Genomic DNA, 10050 nt, shown 5'->3' on the forward strand with positions numbered 1-10050 from the left:
GTCCTGCAAGAAAGTATCCTGTTGAAGCCAACATTTCCAAAATGTGGGAGATCTTAGACGAAAGAATCCCCTTTCCCTGAGCAACACCACCACCAGTGACAAGACACACACCGCACGAACACACTTGTACCCACTTCCCAAGTGGTGACTTGACCCAAATCAAGTCTTCTGGCCAGAGAGCAAGAGAAGGCAGGCTACTGGGAACCAGGCAGGTCTGAGTTCACCAGCTCGGACTCCGAGCTTGGCATTAACACAGGGGCCCTGAATGGTTATCAGTGAACCTGAGTCTGTGGTTCTGGCAGGACAGGCGATATGAGGGATCCAGACAGTCCCTCAGGGCTGTGGGGGACTCTTGGTGCATCTTCTCTGCCACCTTAGTGAGTCCCCTTCTCATTTCCACTGCCCAGGGGGCGGGGCAGCCTGTGACTGGGAACTGCCCCGTGCTCCTGGGTTACTGCGGGGCAGACTCACTGAGCAGCTTTGATCACGCCCTGCCCACTGACTTCTGCTGGGCCCTCCACATCTGATGAGATGTCTGAGCCTTCCTTCATACCCTTGTTGGCTATGAAACTTGGGAGGCAGGAGAGCATGAAACAACACCTAACCCCCCAAGAGGTAAATGCGCTGAATTACAGGCACTCATGTTGAAAATGACTATGGCAGAAGGACAGGCTGGGAAGATGAACAGGGCACAGGAGAGGAAATTGGGGGCTACTGTGGGCTGTCAGTGCTGACAGCCCCCCTCACTACAGGGTGCCGTCACTCGGGCCCGGGGCACACCCTTTGAGCTGCGACCCCTCATCTGAAAGTCGTTCTCAACCAAGGGAGCTTGCCCCTGCCAGTGGACATTGGGCAATGTCTGGGGACATTTTTGGTTGTCACAAGTAAGTGACAGTGCTGAAGTCCAGTGGGCAGAGCCCAGGGACATTGCTAAACACCTTACGATGCCCAGGATGGCCCCACATCAAAGACTGACCCAGCCCCAACGTCGGTAGTGCAGCAGGAGTTCAGAACCCAGTCTGGGTGTGCCCTCCAGCCCCTCTCAGTGGGGCTCAAAAGACACAGTGCATGGGAGGGTCCTGAGTAGACCGGAAGCTGATTGTGTTACCCTTGATAAGAAAGAGATTTCCATCTCGTTTAGATGGCACTTAATTTCTTATTGGGTGACAAGATGGAAAGAGATGGAAAGCAGAGGAAAGGCGCTGACCAAGAAGAGAGAAAGCCAGCCTGCCTTGTAAACACTCCAAATTACATGATTTAAAAAAAAAAAAAAAATTAAGGAAAGAAAAGAAATGCTTCCTCTTGAATTTCTTCTCAAGTACATCAGAGAACTTGAACTCTGTGTGAACAAAGTGAAATGGGTGTAGAAAAGCTTTAAAAAGCGTGTAAGCACTTCGACAGGTAATTATTAGTAATGAGAACATTTTACAGGATCCGTTAAAGAGGCTTTAAACAAAGCTGAAATTATTTCGTGACCTTTCCTCTGAAGGAGAGTAATGGTCGTGCTGACAACACTAATGCGTCCAGCCTGGTTGGGGTTTTCTTTCAAGGAAATCTTCAGCCAAGTTTGCAATGTGATCCTCAGCACATGGCAAATTATTAGAGGCCAAAAAAAAGAGAAAGTGAAATTAAAGTTCAGTGGACTGCCCAGCCTCGAGGAAGGAAAGCTGGCCAGTCTCACTCTGTGTTCCCACTCCGGAAGGAGCCCCAAGGCAGGACCCAGGAAAAGGCCTTTTCCCGGATGGTGGAAAACTCCCAGGTGGGCGTGCGAGCAGAGGAGGGGCAGATAGGGCCAGGCCTGCTATGGCTGGAGTGAGGGGCAGGAAGAAAGGATGTGTGAGTGCAGAGACCAGCGCCCTTGCAAAGAGGATTTCGAGGAAAGGATGATAAGCCAAGTTTCTGACGTGGACACGGAGCTGGGCCCACATGAGCCAGTCACGTCAGCTTCCTCCGGGAGCCAAAACGGAGAGCACGCCAGCCTGTTAATCTTGACTTCCTGTGCCTTCCTCATCCACCTGGCTGCTCACTAACCAGTACAGGCAATGGCCACACCTCTGAGAGCCTCCCATGCCAGCACTTCACTTGGCTCTAGGAACAAAACGGTCATGGGAAAACAAAGGCACAGTCCCTGCCTTCATGGGGTTCATAGTCAGTTGGGGTAAAAAGACAAAAAACAAAGAAAAAGGAAAAAGCATCCAATTCATTCACTCATTCATTGGCTGAGAATCTGAACCTCTCCTACATACTAGGCAGTATTTAAGGAGGAAAAAACAATGTGTAAGCAAATTATCGAAAACCACAACAAAAATAGAGCAACATGACAAAACTCTCGCTGGAGAGTATTGCTCATCAAAAGCCCTAAAGCCAACGCCATCTGTCTTTCCTAAAGAGGGTGAGGAGGGGCCAGGTGTGAAGGACCTACTGATCTAGGCTGAGATGGAGGGAAAGGCAGCAGCTTCCCGTTTGGTGATCAAAGTCAGGTTCCGTGCCACCTACAGTTGTCCTGTGCTCCGCAATAGCTGTGAACCCAAGGCTTTGGAAACACAACCTTCAACATCGGGGAGCTGTTGAAAAAGAACCCACGGACTTCAGGTCTCACAAAAGGAAGGCTGTTCAGAACCTAGGACAGCTCTCAGGTGCCTGGTTGTCTAGTTCCCCACCTTCCCTGGCACTGCCAGGCCGGAACAAGTGCCCAAGGGCTTCCATCCACGGGGAATCGGTTTCTCCTCATCTCGGTGTCTACTGCATGCCTCGTCCCCTCTGTCTTCATGGCTTCTGTTCTACGCCCACTGCCAACTCCTGACTCTTTCTGCCTGACCAATCAGATCCTCCTTTGGCACAACTGTGCCAAAGGAGGATCTGATTGGTTCACTTAGTCCATACAGGGCCTCAGAGTTGGTCAGAATTTGCCCTCTGGGCCACCCTGTAAATTGCAAGCCATTGGCCAGCCAACACTGAGCCAGCCCTAGACAAAGGACAGAGTCATGTGAATTTCTGCGAGTTTCTGTGAATTTCTTATAGCCAGCGTTTCACTCCCAGTACAGGGGTGCTGGGAGGTGAGGGTCTGGGCCAAACTAGTGGTTTATGAGATCATGTCACACGGCTTACAGATAATTTTTTTTTTATTGTAGTTGTTACATTTTTATTTTAATGTGACTTAGTATAGCTCTAGCTAACAGATCAAATTCACATGTTTCTCTTTTACATACATTTTAATAACCAATTTAAATAAAATATTAATTTTATTCTAAGATGTATATGGAAAGCCAAACAAACTAGAATAGCTAAAAGGATTTTGGAAAAGAAGAATAAATGTAAAGGACTCACACCATCTAATTTTAAGACTTACTGTGTAGCTACAGTGATCAAGAAAGTATGGTATTGATGGAGAGACACACATAGATCCATAGAACAGAATAAAGAATCCAGACATAGACCCACACAAATGTGTCGGAATGATTTTGACAAAGATGCAAAAGCAAATAATCTTTTCAACAAATGATGCCAGAGCAATTGGATGTTTTAGGGGGAAGCAAAAAAAAAAACTATGGTAAGCCTCACACTTTATACCAAAACTACTCAAAATGGATTGTAGATTTATATGTAAAACTATAAAAATTTTAGAAGAAAAAATAGGAGAAAAGCTTTGGGTCCTAAGGTTAAGACAAAGAGTTCTTAGACATGACACCAAAAATACAATCCATAAAAAGAACAAAATCAATAAGTTAGATGTTATTAAAATTAAATCTTTTGCTCTGCAAAAGACCATATTAAGAGAATGAAAAACAACTTTTATTGAACAACTGGTGTTGGGACAACTGGACATCCACATGCAAACAAAACATGGACCCAGACACAAACCTTACACTCTTCACAAAATTTAACTCAGAATGGATCACAGACCTAAATATACAATGAAAAACTATAGAACTTCTAGAAAATAACATAGAACAAAACCTAGATGACATTGTACCGGTATGACGATGACTTACCCGAAACATACTCTTACATATGATCCAGCAATCACGCTCTTTGGTATTTACCCAAAAGAGCTGAACACTCATGTCTACACATAACTCGCACACGGATGTTTATAGCAGCATTAGTCATAATCGCCAAAACTTGGAAGCATCCAAGACGTCCTTCAGAAAGTGAATGAATAAATAAAATGTGGTCCATCCAGACAATGGAATACTATTCGGCGTTAAGAAGAAATGAGCTGTCAAGCTGTGAAAAGACAGAGGAAACTTAAATTCATATTTGTAATCAAAGAAGCCAATCTGAAAGGGTACATCATGTATGCTTCTAACCATGACATTCTGGAGAAGGGAAAACTATGGAGACAGTAAAACAGATCAGTGATTGCCAGGACTTAGAGGAGACAGGGAGGGATGAATAGGCAGAGCTCAGAGGATTTTTAGGACCGTGAAAATACTTTGTATGATGCTATAATAATGGATACACATCATTATACATTTTTCTAAACCCACAGAATATACAACACCAAAAGAGAATTCTAACGCAAAATGCAGACTGAGCGGTAATGATGTGTCTGTGCAGGTCCATCGATTGTAACCAATGCATCACTCTGGTGGGGATGGTGACAATGGGGAGCCAGGGGCTATCTGGGAAATCTCGGTACTTTCTGCACAATTTCTATGTGAACTTAAAACTGCTCTAAAAATTTTGTCTTTATAAAAAAAGCAAAAAAACTTGGAAGAAAATATTTACAAACCACATATCTGACAAAAGACTAGTAGCCATACTTACCTGGCAGGAGAGATACCACGATCACGAAGGTGGTTTTCGCAGGGCGAGGCTTATCCATTGCACTCCGGATGTGCTGACCCCTGCGATTTCCCCAAATGTGGGAAACTCGACTGCATAATTTGTGGTAGTGGGGGACTGCGTTCGCGCTCTCCCCTGAAAAAAAAAGACTAGTAGCCAAAATATATAAAGCACTCTCAAAACTCAACAGTGAAAAAAACAATCCAATTAGGAAACGGGCAACAGACATGAACAGACACTCCCCCAAGAGGACAAGCAGACGGCTGAGAGGCACATGAGAAGGTGGTCGGCACCATCAGCTATCAGGGGACGCAAACTAAAGCCACAAGGAGATAACCCTGCACACCACCGGGATGGCTAAAAGAAAAAATACCAACAATACCCAATACTGGCAAAGACGTGGAGAAACTGGACCCCCCCCACACATGGTGGGTGTGAATGAAAAATGGGGCAGTTCCTCTGAAAAACAGTCTGGCAGTTTCTTATGAAATTAAACATGGCCTGACAATTGCCCTCGTGGGCATTTCTCCTAGAGAAACGAAAATTTATTGTCACATGCAAACCTGGATGTGGACGTTTATAGGTGCTTTATTTGCAATAGCCAATAACTTGAAACCACCCAAATGTCCTTCAGCAGGGAAGAGATTAAATAAACTGGTGTGTCTATACCACGGAATACTATTAACGCAATGTTTTTCAAATACACTATTGAGACACTCGACAAATTGGATGAGTTTCAAGGGCTTTATGCTGAATGAAAACAAAACAATCGTGCATAGGATATAATTCAACTTATATAATAATCTCAAAATGCCAAAATTATAGTGACAGAAAACAGATTAGTGGTTGCGGGTAGTTGTTGACAGAGAGTGGGGTGAAACCATGATGGGGCAGCACAGGAAGCTCCTGGTTGAACAGGTCTGTGTCTTGATAATGGACAGTGTGCACACGTGACCAAAGTGCACAGACCTACACACACATATGCAAATGAGCGTGTGGGAAAACTGGTGAAATCTGAATAAGGCCTGCAGCCTACTTAATCATAGTTTCCTACTTTTGAATCTGTAGCCCAGCTATGAAGCTAAAGTTGTTATCGCTGAAACTGGGTAAAGTGTCAACAGAACCTCTCTGTACTACTTTTGAGTCTAAAATTATTGAAAAATAAGTTTTTGAAAGAGAAAACTATTAATTAAATAATAGCACAGGTGATTCATGAATTTGGCAAAAAAAACTGTGATGGTGACACAAGCCTCGCCCAACGCCCTGCAGTGATGTCCCTCTGACGCTGAAGGGCCTTGTCCCACCCAGGGGCAGAACCTGTGGGCATCTGAGCCTTAGAAACCCAATGGGTGTCAGAGGCAAGGCCCCAGCCATTGTCCAGTTCAGAGCTGGTCGAATGTAAAATCAAAATGGCCCCGGAATCCAAATGAGCCAACTTTCTACATGGCCAGAGACCTTGTTTAAACTCCGCTGAAATTGAATTGAAAGACATGGCAGATGTCTTTGTGATAAGAGCAGCCTCAGCCAGAAATACCCCATTTTATCAACTCTAAGACACACAGTTGCAAGAAGCACCATTGTTTTTTGTTCTACTGCGAGAGAAAAACACACTGCCAATTAATCCATGACACAATGCTTTCTTATCGCTTGGAATTTTTAATTTTACTTATTGAAAGAGTTCTTTGAGACTTAATTAGACAGATTTTTATCACATATTACTATGTTGTGCATACATAAAAAAATGAAAATACAAGTGAAATAAATTGGTTGTTATCCCTCAAACTTTTTTATACTGAGTTCAACTCTTCTGAATCACTTTTTGAGTCAGATTCATCGATGTCTGGGTTTTTTCCACACCATCCGTCTCATCCTCTGTGCATCTATCCATAACACTGATGACATGGTGGGTTTTTTTTAAAAGAATCCATAAAAGGATTAAAAGTAAGTCATGAGTGCCAGACTCTTAAGTAGACTTTAGAATTAAATACAGTTTTTCTTCGTTGGTTCCCACTTCAACAATATCCTTAAATATGTAGGATTTGCCCCAGTATTCTACTCCATCTCTACAATCATGACATACAATTAGATATTAAAAGAGGGCTCCGTGTCCAATCGGGATTTTCTTCCCGTGTGCTGACACTGCTCAACTGCATGATAGCTACAGGTGTTGGCTGCAGAAGGGAACTTCAGGCTTGGATGCTGGTCATTTTGATGTCCATCCATGCGAGGGCCATTCGACTATGCCATGGCCTATAACACACGTGGACTGTGAGATCCATCCTGATTTCAGAAATTCATACATGAAAAAATGTTTATCTTGGAAATAACGAAATGCAGTAAATGGACAAATAAACCAAATAATGTCAGATGGCCTTAAGTGCTACAAAGAAAATAAAGCAGGGAAATATGATGAAGAGCAGCTGGGAGGAAGTGGACAAAAAGAACTTTTCTGAGGACAGGATATTTGAGAAGAGTCTGAACAATAAGGGGGCATCAGCCAATGGAAACTCAGGGAGAAGTGTATCGGTAGGAGATGTCAGATTATGCTGCAGGACAAAACAACCCCCAAGTCTCTGTGACATAAAACAGTCAAGACTTGTTTCCATGTCATACTTTGTGTCCAGAAGCAGGGAGGCTGAAGTATCTTTCTCACTTCAAGACCCAAGGTTGATGGATAGGCCACTGTCTGGGTAACCTCAGTTGCCATGGCAAAGGGGCAGGAACGAGGTAAATGGCACGTGGCCCTGAAAGTTTCTGCACAGAAAGCACACGTTACTCTGCCCATGTTACCTTAGTGGAAGCAAGTCACTAGGGATGCACAACTTCCAGGTGGTGGGGAGCAGAGTGCGCTGTACCACGTGCTTGTGAGAAGAACCAGAAAGACCTAGAGAACAGCGGTAACGATGACCACAGAGGCAGAGAGAGGAGCAGGGGCCAAGACAGGGAGGTAAAAGAAGCGTGGTGATCAGAGGACAGGGAGCAGCTTGGTGTGACCGAGAAGGTGGAAGGGGACAGGTGGCAGAAGACAGCGCCTAAAGCCCAGCCACGCTCCAGAAACCACAACTTCATCCCAAGTCTGACCTCAAACGCCTGTAGACAGAATTAAGCAACTAACTAATTTTATAATGAGGTGGTTGAATTACACCTAATTTCCACAAATGCTTTTGTTGAGCAAACATCTGCAACGCCAGAATGTGGTTTTCAATCATTTAATCAGTCTTCCAAAAATGCCCCAAAATCGGTGTTAATCACGGTTTTAAAATAATACATTCAATGTGTCCTTAAATACTTTGCTGTGTCTCTGCATTAATCCTGCAATTAAATACGTTGCATAATTGATACACATTTTACACCTGACACTCGGGATGTTGAAAATCATGCATTTCTGAGAGTAGGTAGCCAATGAGTAGAGTCCAACAGCCTTTAGCGATTTCCTCTGGGATGGCCAGGGAGGGAGAGCGTGGCTCTTGGAATGAGAGGTTGCATGAAGAGGAGGCCGGCAATAAAACAAAGGATTTGGGGCTTGAGACAGGGTCAGAGAGCGCCTCTCAGAATAACATGGGTGTGCCCAAAGGAACCTACGGGCACTGCCAGGTCACTCCACCCATCCGGGCTCAGTTGCTGTAAACGCACTGCTCCCACCTGCCTGGGGACTCCTCCAGGAGGTGGCCATATTGATGATCCTGCTGAAAATCAAAGGTTTAAAAGTGCAGGTGGGCTTCACAACCCCCACACAACACGATAACTGCTAGGGGGCTAGCGGACACTTCAAGGGGACGGAGAGCTGACAGGGACCCCAGCTTTGCGTCCCCATATAGTTTGAGGCACCAAGAGAACCTGAAAAGGTTGAGTTTGAGTTTGACCTCCTCTTGCAACCTACAGATGTCAAGTGACATGTCTGAACTCCTAGTTCTTCAACTCAGCTTGACCAGGAAACAGAAATAAAGAAGGGTTTATCATGTATAATTAAAAACTGTTGTGGAAAGTGCACGCTATTTTATCTTGTATACTATGCTCCATTGATTCACTCCAAAAAAGGGGTTTATTGGGAGCACATTAAAGACATATTCAAGTATATGACATGTTGGCAATACAGATGTTGCTGACTTGGGATTCAAGTTTTCACTTGTGGAAAAAAAAAGTTTTCACTTGTAATAAGACCCAGAAATAGCAGTGGTTTAAGCAAGATGGATGCTTGTTTTTCTGTGCTATAACAGTCCAGACACAGGTAGTCCAGGGATGGATGGCAGACCCACAGAGTCAAAAGCATGGTTTCTTCTAACTGGTTGGTCTTCTTCCCCTGGATGTGCCCTGCCCACATGATCTCAGGGGTTGCATCACCTCCTTTAAGGATGGACGAAGGGGTGGGAAGAAACCTACTCCTTCCTTGTGAGGGCTTGACACTGAAAGGGTATAACTCATTTGTCTTTACAGCTCTTTGGCCAGAATTTAGTCACAGAGTCATATCTAGCTGCAAGAGAAAATGGAAGGGTGTATTTTCATTCTAGGTGACCAAGTATTCAACGAAATGCTGGGGGATCAGTTACTATGAGACAGAGAGGAAAAGCGATACAAGGGGACAACTTGCAGACCCAGCCACGTTAGCCTGGGGGAGTTCGGAGTCTGCTGGGGAAGAAAAGCATACGGCCGAATTCTAACATTTCACCCTAGAATGGGCCAAATGCCTACTAGGGTGCAAGCTCAGAAACAGGGTAGTTTGGGGACCAAAATGAAGAGGGAGCTACAGTATCTACCGCATACAATAGTTGTGGGCTTACCATGAACTCAAGAGAGCAAAGACAAGCTCGGTGGTAGAAGGCGGCGTGGGTTCCAGGGTCACGGGACAGAGCTGGAGTCCTGTCCCTCCACTTACTTTCTGGGCGATTGTGGAAGGCAAATTCTAAAGGTTTCCCCTCCACAAGATTCCCGACCCCTGGTTATTCAATCAAACATGAGTCTCGGCACTGCTGCAAAGGGACTTTGCAGATGGCATTGAGATTACTAATGAGCGGACTTTAAAACTAGGGAGAGAATTCCGCACGATCCAAGTGAGGCCAGTGTGACACATATGCCCCTAAAAGCAGAAGAGGAAAGCAAAGGGATGCAGGGGAAGAGAGAGGCAGGAGATAAGCAGAAGGGGAGGGAAGAGAGGGAGTTGACGCATGACCGCCAGCACGAGAAGGACACAACCCGCCAAGGCTCGGGCCACAAGCCAGGGAACATGGGTGGCCTCCAGAAGTTAGCAATGACCCCCAGCCCACA

The 10050-nt window shown here is 45.0% G+C and overlaps 1 non-coding gene across 1 annotated transcript; it reads left to right on the forward strand.

Moving 5' to 3' along the window:
• Window positions 1-4762: 4762 nt before the first annotated feature.
• Window positions 4763-4926, forward strand: LOC117016375 (U1 spliceosomal RNA). Its single transcript, XR_004421898.1, has one exon. It is a non-coding gene; the product is annotated as a U1 spliceosomal RNA (small nuclear RNA).
• The last annotated feature ends 5124 nt before the right edge of the window (window positions 4927-10050 follow it).

Source organism: Rhinolophus ferrumequinum, chromosome 23, assembly GCF_004115265.2.
Source record: "Rhinolophus ferrumequinum isolate MPI-CBG mRhiFer1 chromosome 23, mRhiFer1_v1.p, whole genome shotgun sequence".
NCBI lineage: Eukaryota > Metazoa > Chordata > Mammalia > Chiroptera > Rhinolophidae > Rhinolophus > Rhinolophus ferrumequinum.